We start from the raw sequence: 15,528 nt of genomic DNA on the forward strand, positions 1-15,528 counted from the left end.
CCCATGACATTCAACAAGCTGAAGTCTTTAAAACAAATTCTAAAAAATCCTAAAGCTGTGAGTATAAAGAAACACAATGTTTTCTGTGAATCTTGGTGTGCCATGTTCATTCTTGTGTAGTGACTTACTGCAGCGTTGGTGATCTAAAGAAATGCAAAGATTTTCATTTGTGACTGTGGGCGCACAACCGTGAATGCTTGTGGTGGTCTCCAGCACTGTAACATGTCCAGAGGAGTGCTGGAGACAATTTTGCGCTAGACCCATTGCACATTTTCAGCTCATCATGTTCTTGAGCATCGTGTTTGCGAAGGTTGGCTTGGTACCTGAATTGAAACTCACCTGAATCAAAACACTGTTGGTATGGAGAAGATTACTAAGTGTATGACTTTAGTTAATTTATTATTGGTAGGATCCTGTTTTGTTATGTATGCACTATGCAGTATACATCACATTCCTGTGAAATGATGTACATTTGGATGGCAGAATGTCAGATTCCAGATTTTTTTTTCTTAGATATCCTGTGAAAAAGCAGGCAAATGTTCCAGACCGCATCTTGGCAGTTGAGTATTTCTTAACCGGAGCTGCTGATTAAAGCGATCAAGATAGCATTGATCAACGACCATTATTACGGTGCTTTAGACTGGAGGAGACTGCTGCCATAATTATAATTTATGTGTTCCTGTTGGAATATGTATTGGCCTTGTAGGCATTTTGTGATTCAAACAGCTCAGTGTCTTTATGTAAGGCTTCTCATTTACTTTTCTCAAAGGTAATCTTTGTACATTTTCTGAGAAGAGCTGCTTCCTAATTGGCAACACCTGAATTTTTATAGAAAGCAAGGAAATTAGAATCCCTTTAAAAATAAATGTAATAATTGCGTACAAGAGGATGCAACCATACTATATATAAATGTATATGATATTTGGAAAGAACTATAAATAGTAAATGACATTAAGAATCAGAATGTAATATGCATGAATCCAGGAGGGTTCTGTAGAAATTAGGCCTGATCTACTTGCAAAACTGATACCAGTGTGACTGCATCAGTTAGAGGTCGGATTTTTTACTGACAGTTACATTATTCTGAGCTCTAGAATAGAGACAGTTACCCAAACATAACTGTGTTTTTGCTGGTGTATATTTGCTAGTTCACAAAACTAGCATCAACAAAGCAAAATTATTCTGGTCTTGCATTTGCACCGGATTTGACAGAACACTTCTCTAGTGTAACTGAGTTCTTATTCTAGAAATCCACACAGTTTAGTGGAGGTTTAATCTTTCTATAAAGTTTTTAAACCATCCTACAGAATTCTGTAACAGGGATATCATTTTCTATTACTTCATATGGGAGGATTAATGAAAGCCCTAGAGTAAGGGTATCATGTCTTTACATTGTATAGGGCTTAGCCATTAGCTTTTTCTTTCAGCAGGAACCCTAGTCTTCCAGGTTATATGCAAATGTTAAAAATAATCTTAAATCAAAATTAGAAGTTTAATACTGATGCATAGAGCATTTTGCATGTTTTTATATAGATCTGGCTTATTCTCAAAAATGAGTGGGGCCTCCTAACTGTGCTGTACACATTCCCAGTATTTTAATGGCTTTTGATACAAAGAAGCTATCTTCTTTGGGATGGGGAAAGCTTATACAGCCCTCAAATGCGCAGTGGCTGTTAAAGGATTGGAATATGAAGTGTAATGCAGCATAAATACTTACATTGCAAGAGTAATTGGTGAACTTCGCAAAGCAGTAAAGAATAACATATTTTAATGGGAATAATTAAATTGAAAGTCATAAAATAGACAATGTAAAAGCTTTGATTAAAATGTAATTAAAATTATGAAAGACTTAATGAAGTGAAACTTGTGGAGGAATCTGTAGGTACTGTAATTACCAGTGCAAAGTCAGTGTAGGGAAGGCATTTCTGTGGATCAATGTATTTTAATCTCATGCTTTCTCAATGTGAAGGAAATGTAATGTTGTAATGCACCAATAAAACAACACATGAATGTGGGTTTGTACATCTGTGTGTTACCATTTTTTTGAGAAGAATAAAAGTTACGAAGTTGTTAGTTTCATTAATAAACCACATGGAGTATTACAAAAAACCAAGCCCTAATGTGACTGCATTACTGATAAACAACAACAGTTCCAAAAGTCATTACTGATACCTCTAAAATGGAACAGCCTTCCTCCTTTAACCAAAATATACTATCCAACTTTCATCCAAGAAAATGTACATTGCAAGTCTGCAAGGTTGAAATTCTGAAATATTCAACCAGCTAAGCTGCACCAGATCCCTTTTATCTCTCAAGTTCTGTGTCTCAAAAAATACTAGGAGTGCCATACTTAATAAAAAATGTGGTTAGACTAGAAAAGGATAACAAAATCTAGTTGAACACAGCAGAAATCTCCTGAAACCAAGAGAAGCATGAGACTGTGAACCAGTCAGCAACATGTCCCCATAGCGAATGCGTATCTCGGGCAACGTGTTAGGAACAGAGCTGGAGTGTTTATGCTGATTCATTCTCAGATTTTGTCATGTGCAGTTTAATCTGATTTGGCCCTCAATTCTTTCCCCGTGCATACAGCAAGTTCTTTCTATTTAATGTACTTTCTATTTAACTGTACTATGGATTTCTTTTTAAAAAGAGCCTTATTTTTGTTTTATGGTACTAAAATTCCGTTGACTTCAGTGGAGCTGCCCTGGATCACTAATCGCATCACATCCAGTAGGTGGAATAAAGTCTTAAGGCTGTTTTTGCTCACACACTCTTACATTTTTAGGAGTATAATCAGCAAAATATTGCAAAAAAATTGTCTGCAGTTGTGTTTGCTGGTGATAACATATATCTCTCCTGAGTTAGAAAACTGTTGGGTTGCTCTGACCTAACGGAAGGGGAAAAGTCTTGAACACGGCAGCATCAGGATGATGGGAGTGAAAAGTTTAGACATGTTTCTGTTGCTTTTGATGTCCAGAATGTGTTCAGAATTTCTGCAAGAAATAGGTTACAATGATTATAAAATTTCTGTATTACCTACTCACCAGTGTTACCGCTTACAGTAGTGCTGTGCCAGCTGGGACAAATACAGTATGGGTCCTGTATTGAAGAGTTATGCTATGTTTGTATTAATGCAAAGAAAGCAGAAATTCTGCTCTTTGTTACACCAGAGTAAACACTGCTGTATTGGATGGAGTCACTTCACAATAATATTCTTATTTTCAAAACAAAATTTGAGGTTTTGGTCTTCTGTCACTGTAGGCTGGATCTTGCCTCCAGTAAAGTCTCATCAACTGAAACATGAAAAGGAGAGCCTATAGTTCCTTTCCAGACATATGTGTTACATTGCAGTAGTCATCCCGTTGTGGCTGTGCTCTAAACAAAGTAAAGTTTCAGGGCTTGTGTGCCTAAACATTTGGCTGGGAAGGACAGGCTAGAGATTCACAGTTACCGTTTCAATAGGGTAGGAGAAAATCAACCACACGGAAATATCATTGCTTCACCTTCAGGGTCCCTCTGTATAATAGAAAATAGAGAGGTTTAAAAGCTGTATGAATGTGTTCTTGATCCTACACACCCTCATGACAGATAATTTCTTTCCTGCAAGAGAAAATTCTAAACACTTGTTATTTTTCTCCAGAATTCTCATTGACCAAAGAGTCTAAGCATCCTCGCCAGATGTTCCAGTGTTTTTCTCTAATTTTTTTCTCCATTCTCTTAGAAAGGCAATTATACATATAGGCAGCTCCTTTTGTTAAGAACACTTTGAAAAATTAAGAACAGTATAAATGAGATTTTAAAATTGCGCATATAAATCAAAATTAACAAAATTTGCAAAATTCAGTTCTACGCAGAGAAAGCAAAAGTATCTTATGTTGATCAAATGTCATTTGTAGCTATGCATTCAGTAAGATTGGTAATCTTCAGGTGATGCTGTAAAATAAAATTCAAGGCTGTGCTTATATGCTTTAAGTCCAAAAAGAACAAAATTATATAAATAAACAACAGCACAGCTGGTGGATTAGACACAATGTAAAGATCAGTTACAAATAGTTCCAGATTAGTTAATTGAATTGACTCTATTTTAAATACAAAATTAAAGCATCTACCAGGGGTTTATTCTCACAGTTTAAAGTGTATCTTGAAATTGCTGAGCAGGATCTTATTGTTGAACAGCCAGGATTAACACCCACAGGCATACCTATAGGCATTTTCCATATTGCTCTTTCCCATCTTTAAAAGGTATATAATCTCATCTACTATTTTAGAGTACACCCCATACTCATCTGGTAAGCCGAATTTCTCCATTGCTCTCCTAAGAGGCTAAAACTAAATTAAAAGTTTCCGGTAGGATACGCTCCGTTTCATACAGTTTATTATGTAGAGAACTCACTGTTCCACAGGTGTGCAAATCATTCCCTGCTCAGGAACATGCTCTGAACAGAGAGAAAACATTATCATTTTGCCATTAAGTGAAAACTTGCTCAACTTGTATACAATTAAAATGACAAGACTGGGTGGGTAATTCCTGATACACGGAATTGACATGAGATTCCTTTTACAGATGCCTGGCACGTTGGCTGAGTGCTGCAAGATTTTTGCTTAAACTTGCAGAGGTAGCCAAGAAATCATGATTCAGACCATTCAGGCCAGATTTGGATCATGTTTAAACCCAGATAACTATACTAAAAACATCTGAGCTGCAACAGATGTACGCTGAAGTTACAGAAGTAAAGATCTGCCCATTATTATTTTGCTGCCAGCTTCTGAGAAAACTTTCCAAAGGGAAAACCAAGAGGCATTTATGGGTAGCGCACATTATGCAATCTGTATAGCAAGGTATGTTTGGGGAATGAAATAGAAAATCCTTGCTCAGGGCTTTGACTCGATAAAAACAACACACAGATGCATTCGACCAGTTCATGAGTATTGCAGAATGTCAAGCATGAAACAATTCAACCAGCTCAGTAAACCTTAAACCTTTGGACTCAGTTTCTCTGTTAGTTCTCCAAAAAAGCTCTTAATTTCACTGGCAGCTTTACAGCTGTCATCCGTTATTCTGTTGATCTACTACAATTTAACACTTGATATGAAGTCTCAATTCACATGGCCTGAAACAAGTTTATTGCCAGGAGTAGATGGGGCTGGGCACAAGGAGGCTCTTGTTTTTATTCCAATGTTTATATATGGTTTGCTCTTATTCAGCTTCTTGTTCACAGATATAACTGTGCTTTTTAACTATCCCCCATGTCCTCTGAGCTCCTTTAGGTCCTTTCCTATTCTTTTTCACCTCCAGAGCAGCTACTCTGCTGATGAAGGGAATGGGAAGAGAAGTGTTTGCTGACATCTATAGACACCTGGATGGTGTCTGTCTCCCTCCTCTCCCTCTTCCATCCTCTCTACATTAATTGGAGGATTTTAAAGTGGTCTTCTCTGTTGTTTTGCTGTATATTCTCTTGTTCCTGTTCGAAAACTGCTTTTTTTCTGATGTCACAGCTTTAGTCAGCTTGATGTGCACAACAGACCCCCCACCACCACCCCGGCTTCGGAGCACTGATTTAATTCATAGACTGGAATGGTTTGACCTAACATTTGCAACTCTCATTTCCACACTCAGAGAAAGCAGCCAGCAGTTACTTTAGGATCAACTGTTTGGGTTAACTTTCCCTCTTTGATGTAAATGAAATAAATAGGCTGTGACTGAGGGATCTGCACATGTAGATCGATGCCAGTGAAATAGCTCACGGGATCACAAACACTGCGACTTGAAAGAGTCTGCCCTGCACTTCCCTGCCCCTCCTGGGTTAAGCAATGCAGTGCTGCTCTGCGGGCGCCCAGCACGCAGAATGGAAATATCTGCCCAAGTGGCGTGAAACCCATTCCAGACCTGCTCTGTGAGTAGGAAAACAAAGTCTCCTTCACCAGCCCCTGCTGCTGCTGCCGCCCTAAGCAAGCCCGTATGAGGAAACACTATGCTTAGATCTGCGCATTGGAAAATCTCAGGAATGGAAAAATCTGGAGTGCTTGCACGTCATGTGAATAACAAATGGAGAAACTGAGACCTCTGAATAGCAGTAGTCATACTGGGACTAAACATAAATAAGTAACGGGAAACCACTGAAATAAAATAGCTTGGAATATTAAGAAATAAATACATATGTATTTAAATACATATATTTAAGCTGTCCCAGCTTAATCCCTTACACAGACACTTATCCCAGAGCGGGAGCTTTTGTATTTGGGGTTAAGAATAGTGTCAATATCTATAAGCTTCCAAATCTAATTAATGCACTTACATATTATAAACATTTACCCACAACACAGAATGCAACTCTTAAGGGACTAGATAGATCTCATTACAGAACTGCCCAACCGAATCCAAACAAGCTCCAACAGAACTCAGGTTGCCATTGTCTGGTACACAAAACCTCTCACTCTTAAGCCACAGGGCACTTCTAAGAAATGGCTTTTACAATTCTTACTGCTGCAGTGAGAAAGGGTAATAAGTAAAAAGAAGCATTCAGATGCACTTTGGCTCTCAAGTTCAAGGGAATTCTTATCCTGATCCACAGCTGGAGCCGAAGCAGATTCCTGCTCTTCACATTTTTGATGTTACAGGTTGAGCAAACGCGCATCTGATCTGCGCGATGCTCTGAGTGACTGGTGAGTGCACTGTTACGAGCGTGGTTTGGAGACAACGATTCAGGAAAATTCTCACTTCCACCATGATGCCTTCAGAAGGCAGACTGCTACGCTCACGGCAGGCTAGTGTTTCACTTTTAAGAACCTTCTGAGGTACAAGAAGCTTCTTAGTCTATCCTGTCATGGAACATCCTCAGCCTGGCACAGGTATCAGTTTATCATCCATTTAAGACAGCGTGAACCCTGATGTGGCCACTTCAAGAGGAGACAGAGCATACCAAATAAAGCTGCTGTTCTTCAGACCACTGTCTAATGAAACTACGTAAGCATTGTTCTGTGAAATACAAAAAGCTTTGTTCTGATTCCCCTTGTTCCACATTTCCAGCACTGTGACATTACTGCTGTTAGAAGCCTATTTCTATCCTCCAGCTTTTTGACGTGTGATCGCTGCGGCAGAATGGGAACAATCTGTGAAATAAAGACGACGCTAATCTGCCGTCATGGGAGCCATTGGTATGAGAACCATGGCTAAGGCCAATTTTGCCACTATTCTAGTTAGCATCACTCTCTCAAAGTGACTTTCTGACACCAGGCAGAAGATTAAGAGTGAAGAGATGCTAATTAAGATACATGCACATTACATAATTCCTGGAAGAGATCTAAACAAGGGGACTTGACGATCTTACAGGTCATTTCCAACCTTAATGATTCTGTGATCCTGTGAATGTTTGATTTATTAGTCCCAGGAGCTTTGCCCATTGACCCTCACTGGACACACAGAGTAGGTGACTCTCACTGAAGGCTCCCGGGAGTCACATTATTGTCAGAAATCTCCTTGAGCTTTGTATTCAATTCCTTGTATCACGTCATTAGGAGAAAGGAGTCCCCGCTTTATTTAGGGCAATGTTTACAAATCATTTATTGTTACTCAACAGACTGTTAAATAACTATCATCTCCCTTACCAGACAGGCTGAATTTACAATACTATTGTATTAGTCTGTATTCGGTGCACATCATTTCTTATCAGCATTACCGAGTGTTTGTGTATAAAAAACTGCATTTCATCTTCATTTCCAGTCCAGCGGATTGAAGCCACAATGAAAGATTCAGATGCGAGTTCTTATTGAGACTAATATAACACTGCAAAAAAGGAAGGGGAAAGGAACATTATGGCAATGTCACAGTGTCACTTTAATCTAAGAGGTATAAGCTTGTCTATGGAGTGAATGTGCTGGAATTCCTATCTGCAGCATTGTCCAACAAAGATAAAGCAACTTAAAACATTCTCTGTATCAGTGAGTGTGAAAAAGACTGGAACTGGCCTCTTCAAACAAATTATTTCATGAAACAAAGGGCTAGAAATCATGTTTCCAAGGCTTCTTTGGAAAACAGGAATCCCATTTCACAAACATGTGATGGGTTAGAAAATAGTTTTAATTCCATATGTTAATAAAACTCAGAATTTTAGCAATATTTTAATGGAAAAAGCTTATGATCTCTCCATACAGCTCAGTGTATAAAGCCCTCTGCCAGCATATGGAGAGAACGATTTCCACCCTTGCTCTTTTGAGGCTTCCAACCCACTCGTGTCAAGCAAATGTCCATAGTAACAGAGTTCTTCTCAAGTGGGTGATATTTTCCTTCCTAATCTGTCCCCTAATTCTATCCCCGCCTGAGAAACCTCCCCCAAAACGTTGGTGCAACTCTTCTGTTTCTGTGAATTTTTCTGATGGGAAATAGTTCCATTTTAATTTTTTACCAGTTTATTTTTAGCATCAGCTAGAGTCCCCTCTTTTTTAATACTCCAAGAAAACTCCTGTGCTACTAACCCCCAGAGAGATGAGCACAGCTGATCTGAGTCTTCAAATCAGGCTAATGAAGTACAAGCACAATCACAGACAAACCCAGCCTCCTGCAGCAGCATTTTAAGTAAGAGCTAGCAAGCTCAAGGAATGGAGGGGTTACTGGCCTATGGTGCAAGAAGAGGTGCTACAGGAATTCATAACTAGTAAGTGGCTTTACATTTTCCATGAAGAAATGAAAACAGATTCTATTCTATTTGGGAATACCCAAGGTAAATGGAAATAAATTAGTTGTGAGTGCATTTCAGCTGGGAATTTGTGAAATTTAAACACTGCATGGTTTAATGTAGTGAAATTGTAGAACAGCTTTTTGTTATGTGTAAAGTGGGTCCAGAAGAATTGACCTTGTTTCTTGATGGTCCTTAGTTTGTGGAAGGTTTCTGCAGCAGGGAGAACTGGAGCAGATCACCTAATGAACTTTTTCAGCTTCATATTTTTTCCTAACTCTTAATAAATGGAGAAGCACCAGGGTTTGTGTTCTTAAGTATATTCCTATCTGCTCTTACATAAAGCCTGGCTTCTAACTTGAAGTGACTGGTTTATAACCAATCAAGACTACTAATCCCTTCTAGCTTTACTTTTATGGAGTGATTATTCTGAAGAAGTCAACTAGCTTTTTGAACCTGCATCTATTTAATGCTTATAGGAGTTTCTAAGGAGTTATACAGAACTGTTAGGCAAGTAAGTACGTATTTTTAGCAAGGACAACATAATGGTAAAATAAGAGGAAGACTTACATTACTTCTACTATCTTCCTGCAAAACTATAGGCATGACAGGATGGTTTATTGAGTTTAATGGCACTGGTAATGGCTATACAATAAGAAGCATTTGTAAGGTAGTTAATGCTGCTATGAATTAAGGTACTTATAAGTTAAATCATAGAAAAACTGCCTGGTTGTGTTGTGATAATCCACTAATGACTAGAGTCACTGCCGTAATTAGTATAATGTTCAGAATCGTATGTGAGGTGTAACGCTCTCAGACCCTAGTGAAGTAAATAGTACATTAAGGACTGTAAGCTTGCTTTTCCTCTTCTAAATCTTTGCTGGTAGCATTGCTGACACTCACCTAGGTACACCAAGATTGTGAAGAATTTGTTTAAACACCAGAACTAACAGGCACAATATGATCTAAAACAATCCTGTGACCTGAATTTCAATGGCTTTGCTAGGAGAGACTGGGACAAAAATACATCTTCTTGTCAGCTCAACTCAACTAAAAGCTTTTCTGTCACCTCCCCATCGCGCTGAATTTTCGCTTAGTTTCAGAGGAGGGCAAGAGGTATAATTTACTCTTCTCGCCGTGTTAAAGGCATTAAGGTTAAGCTCAAAATGGGAAGCTAATCATACAATGTTCAGGTAAGTAGAGAAAGATTCACAATACCTTTCTCGCCCTGCCCTCGGTGTAGAGTCACAACTGATATTTTATGGTCCAGTGATGTGCTTTCATAAAACACACCATGTCTACCTTCTGGCTAAGTTGCGTGTTTATGTTTTGGGTCATTTCTAAATGCATTCATTAGTGCTCCCACTAACTTTTGTAAGCTAATGCTACAAAAGGAAAAAGATGCTACTTTATCATTAGCTAAAAAGATAGCTAATGCTACTACACAGGAAAAAGACGTCTAGAAGTTGAGTTTTTAGGTGCAACATTTTTTAAATGAGTTCTCAGTATCTTTTTTGTGCGATGATTGCTCACTACTATTAAGCAGTGATTCCCAAAGGTGATTATTTAAGAAACTGAGACTCTCCTGCAAAGCTCTGGCTCTTAGTATTTCAGTTAAATGATGGTTTCTTTGCTGCTTTCAGCAGTGCCAGATACACAGCTGAGCAGTTCAGATTTTATTCAGAGAAGAACTGGCTCATATAAGTGGGCTCTGAGCCAGGCTCTACCTAGCATTAGGTCCTTAAATGAGGCTTAGTGGCTTTGGGCTTTCTCTATAGTCAACAGACCATTCAGTACTTAGACTGCTCTAGAGGAGGTTTTAAACCTCCACCGGCAAGTGAATCCCTGACTCTGTTTACAGTCTATGCACTTGATAAGGAAAAGTTCATATCAAAATTAATGTCATTACTGGTCATTAAGAAATAGAACTTCCTTTGACGCCTGCTGAAATCAATGGAGGCCAAATATAGTTGAATACTAGCACTGTATTGTGTGTTATTTTCTATAAATTTGTCTGTGATAAGGTGAGATGGCAGGCGTGCGCATGCTCTTAAACAAGTCATCATAAACTCAAAATAGTTCTTTACATGAGAACTTCCCTGAAATCTAAAAGTGGGTCAGTCAAACTGCTCCATTTCAACAAATCTTAATATCAATTATTCACAGTGATACTTGAGCTCTGATACAATATCTCAGCCTTTCCTGCTACACAGCAAATGCAGATGGTGGGATGGATAGCTATCTGGGGTACACATTGGATCAATCACTTCTAATCACCTATAAAGATTTTTTTAATGCCTGATAATATCCAATGAAGGACATGAATGGGCTTGAGGGATAAAAGTAGCTCTCATTTTTCCTTTTGCTCTTGTGGCATTAAACTCCACTAGGCAGGAGCTGTTTTCCCCTTCTTCCTTTGTTCAGTGCTTGTTACAATGAAGGTCTTTGATGCTATGGAAGCAAGTCACCGTCTTGGTACTCTGAGGTCCCCCATGGCTCTAATATCTGAGCCTCAACTCTTCATCTGCAGTAGTGTAGTTGCTGAAGCAAGCAAATCGCACCAGTTAATCCCTTCCAGGGTCACAATAAGCAGATGTCAGAATGCTCCTTAGAAATTTAATATTGAAGTTATTGACTTACAAGTTTTGATCAATGAACTATAAACCCAATTTGATATGAGAGGGTTTGTGGTTTTAGACAGCAGTTCTATTTAGAGGCCACACTTGCCATCAGCAAAAGTTTGTCCACTGCTTAAGTGTGACAGAAATAATTTCTAATGCTTAGGGCTGTTCATCCCCACAGAATTGGTGTCCTGGAAGGAAGTGAATCGATGACTTTTTTTTCTATTTCTTTATGGTAAAATGAGTCCAGTGAAAATGCATTCCTCTATCATATGGTGTATTCCTAAAAAAAGATGCATGTCATACTGGGTGCACGGCAGTATTTGAGACAATATTTAGATTTGCATCAATACCATCAACTTAAAGAAGAACCACCGAATTTATTTACAAAAAGCATAGCAGCACCCTATTATTCTACAGGAAAAGCATGAAAGATCACCACTCTGACTTGCCTCCCTTCCAGAGGTACCGCTTTGATGTCCAGTGTTTCTTGCTGGAGGCCCATTCAGTGTGTTTTTATAGGCTATAAGTCTGGAATATTTCAAGTCTGTAAGTATTAATGCCTAGTTCTAGTTAGAATCGTCCACTTTTTTATTAAGTATTAGGTATTAACTAAACCTTTATTTCACATACTTAAAATCAAGTAGGTTAATAATCAATCATATGTATTATTATGCTTTTCTCTTCCTTAGGTTTTGTGCTAAGTGAAAATCCTGATTAGAATTTGGACATGAAACATAGGGTTACTCCCTGCTTTGTCTGATGGATTGTTTTATTCATGGGCTGTGGTATTTTTGGGGTTTTTTTCCTTTTCTTATTACTTTATTGGACAACTGAGGGCTTTTCATTGTTAGTTGACTGTGTGCCATGACCCTCCTGTTACCTGAGTGTGCCTGGCTTCAGGGTCACTTCTTATGTTGTTGAAATGGGATCACAACAGAGGATTGAGCTAGAGGAACGAAGTCAGCAGCTGACTGAGGTGCTTTGAGCTGAGACTTTTGCTTCTGTGCAGGTGGAAAGCAGTGGCTGCCTTAATTTTGACTGCCTTCGTTGCTAAGCAGAAAAGGGCGAGTCAGGCAATCTTTCAAGGCAAAGGCTTTATCTTTTTGAAAGTCTGAGCTGGGGAATGGCTGAGGTGAGCCCCGGAGGCTTCCCCAATGAAGGCCTATTTCATCCCTTGTGCAAGGGCACACTCCAGCAGCCTCTCCCTGAAGCAGATGGAGATTAACACCATTCATCTGACGGGGCATAGACAGTTTATTCTGGGCACAGCTAGGAATGGAGTAGAAATGGTTTGGCTCAACTCTTTTGTTCATTCCAGTTCTTGTGACTAGTGAGACTGTGATGTGGAAGGAGGACTGGTTTTTTCCTTCTAAATCTCAGTGACCATACTTCACTTGCCACGCAGTTATTTGTTATAGCTGCTTTATGGTTATACGCAGTCCCTCGGTTCTGCAATAGTCTCTCATCTCTATTTTAATGAGGGAAGCCATGGAGTATGGAAAAGAGCTGAATGCTGTGAGCTATAAACCTTGAGCCTGGGACTACAAAGCAGATGTTCCTTCTTGGGAGAAAAAGGAACAAAGGCAACTTGCACTTGAGCATGCATGCTATACAAGAAATAACTGGAAGCATTTCCATTTCCTCCACAGCAATCACTAATGACCTACTGCATTTCTGTATGGTCCAAATTAACGTCTGCTAATTGTTTTACAACTTTGCAAGTCAGGAAATTTGTTACCTGTGAATGAAGGAGAAGATTGATTTGCCACGAGACTACAATGAACTTGAGGCTACTTGCTTGGATTTGTCAGTTCCATTGGCTGTGTTTTAAATGTAAAACTAAATTGCTCCATCTAGCATTGCAAATTACCTGTGAAATCCACGGAAATGTGGCTTTGTGCTCAAAGATGAAATATTGCAAGCATCAGTGACCCATATAAGAGATTATCAGTGTCTCAGCTGGGGCGGCATCCATGGAGTGCACCTTCATTAAATGGGTGAAGGACAGCAGTGACAGCATGATTAGCCACCAGCATTATTAAACAAAGTTCTGATGTGAATGGAAGCCTGTGAGACAATGTGTTATCAACATGGTGTGTGAGACTGGGAAGCAGGTGTCTCTCCTGGGATACTGGCTGGGCATTCAGGAAGGTATCCCTCTTCCCATGGGAAAGCTTCTATGATTTTCTTTAGGTGCAATAGTGATTAGAGACCCATTCTACCTTGATATAAGCAGGAAGGACTGCAGTGATATTTTTGCCTGCCTCTGGCCTCAATCCAAAGTCATTCGTTAATTTAAGTCCCTTTTGGAGAACACACTTAACTTTTCGGGTTTTGTGCCTCCTAGCAAAAAGATGTCTCAAACCCATTTTATTGATATATTTGGGATCTTCTCTTGTGTATGTTCCAGGACAAGAACATCTGGAAAGCTGCAGACAATGACACTAATAAATTATCCTGCAAACTTTTTCAAGCCCTCAAGCCATGTAGTCTGGATTTGGGTTACTCATTTGCAAATGAATCTGTCTATCCTTGGTTAGATAGATGTACTGTAACGACTCCCTGGCACCTAGCTGCAGGCCATTTAGGATATGGTTAAGCTGGCTTCTTTTTGTGTCTCTAGCTGTTGGCCAAAATTAAACTTGGAGCATTGTGTAAAGTCTAGTAGTGTTATACAATGCGACTGCAGCAAGAGATCACACCTTGGACATTTAAAATAGTTGGCAAAGTCTGAAATGGAGAGAAAATACAAAACAAAGCAGTGCAGTGTGGGCTACCTGTCAGAGCACATCTGCACTGGGGAAGTGGTGGGTTCCTTTGAAACCCCGGTCTAATTTTCTAGAAATAGCCTAAAATGTACGTGTTGTCCTCATGTAAAAATAAAAACACATATGGGGGGGAAAGGAGTGAAGATTACCTCAATCACGCATAACACGAAAGAAAATATTTCAGGGACTTCCACTAAATACAGATTGTAACTTCCAGCAGAATGAAGATGAACGTGTGGGATTAGTTATATTTATCCTGAGCAGAACTTTAAGATCTTAAATATCATGAAGAATCATTGTAGAATATTTTTATTTCTGAAACAATACACCAAATTAATCACTATTGTATGACCTTTTGATTCCTGAACGAGACAGGTTTCTTACCTCCAAATAGTATATATACTCCAAAGGTCTATAGTATCGCTTTGGTTTTCTATCCAGGGACTCTGTGCTGTTCCTGAGTGTCAAGGAACTGCAAACCTTTTGTAATTCTCTTTCTTGAAGTGCAGCGTGGAGTGTAATGGTGATGTTCAGCTTAACCTTTCACTACCAAATCAAAGCTCAGCTCCAGTTTACCAACACCCCAAAAGGGTTTTGGAGTTGGCCTTCAACCAACCTACCCCATTTATAGTAGTAGAGATGGGTGCTTTTGAATAATCCATATTCTGAAGATAGGGAGCAGTTTAAGGCCAGGGTTTCAGGCAACAACAGTCCTCAAGTCCAGAGCTTTGCTTCAGATTAGTGTAAGCTCTTAAACAACCAGGGACCAGGAGTCTTGCAAGGAGCCGAGCCCATCTGTTGTGCCTTGTTACAGCCAAGCACGTAAATTCTTTTTGAGACTTTGGATACAGGACTAAACCAATGTTCAGGACACTCAGAAGATGCACTTGCACATCTTGAAGTAAAAAAAAAACAAGTCCACTGCAATTCAGTAGTGAATTTGCCATCCTTAGGTGACCATCCAGTTTCCTACTAATTTATTCTTGGAAGTCATCTATCACTCTGACCTTTCAATGACGGTTATCTATAATAACCTTACATAGGCATTATTATCCTACATCTACATCCTATTATATCCTATTAAAAATTACATTAATCCATATTTATGCATGATAAAAAACCACTGCTTTGACTCATAAACTATAGAATTTCTCCAAGTTAAACCACTGTTTACCTTGTCTTTAAGGGGGGAAGCTATTGCCAATACATAAGCAAGTAACTATTTGCATAAGTGTTCTCACCTTAAATAGTTATTTGCTTATCAGCTAATATTAATCTCAAAATAGGGACTGGATTTCCTGGAAAGAAACATTTGCTTCCCCAGCTCAGTCAGTTTTATGCCTTTGATATTCTACTCAGGAAATGTCTTTATTTTTTTTATTAGCACAGCTATTTTTGTAAAGATCCAGTGTTTGTAACTTATGCATCTCTAATTTATTTTTAGCTTGTATATTAAATTTC

Source organism: Gavia stellata, chromosome 9, assembly GCF_030936135.1.
Source record: "Gavia stellata isolate bGavSte3 chromosome 9, bGavSte3.hap2, whole genome shotgun sequence".
In the NCBI taxonomy this organism is placed as follows: Eukaryota; Metazoa; Chordata; class Aves; order Gaviiformes; family Gaviidae; genus Gavia; species Gavia stellata.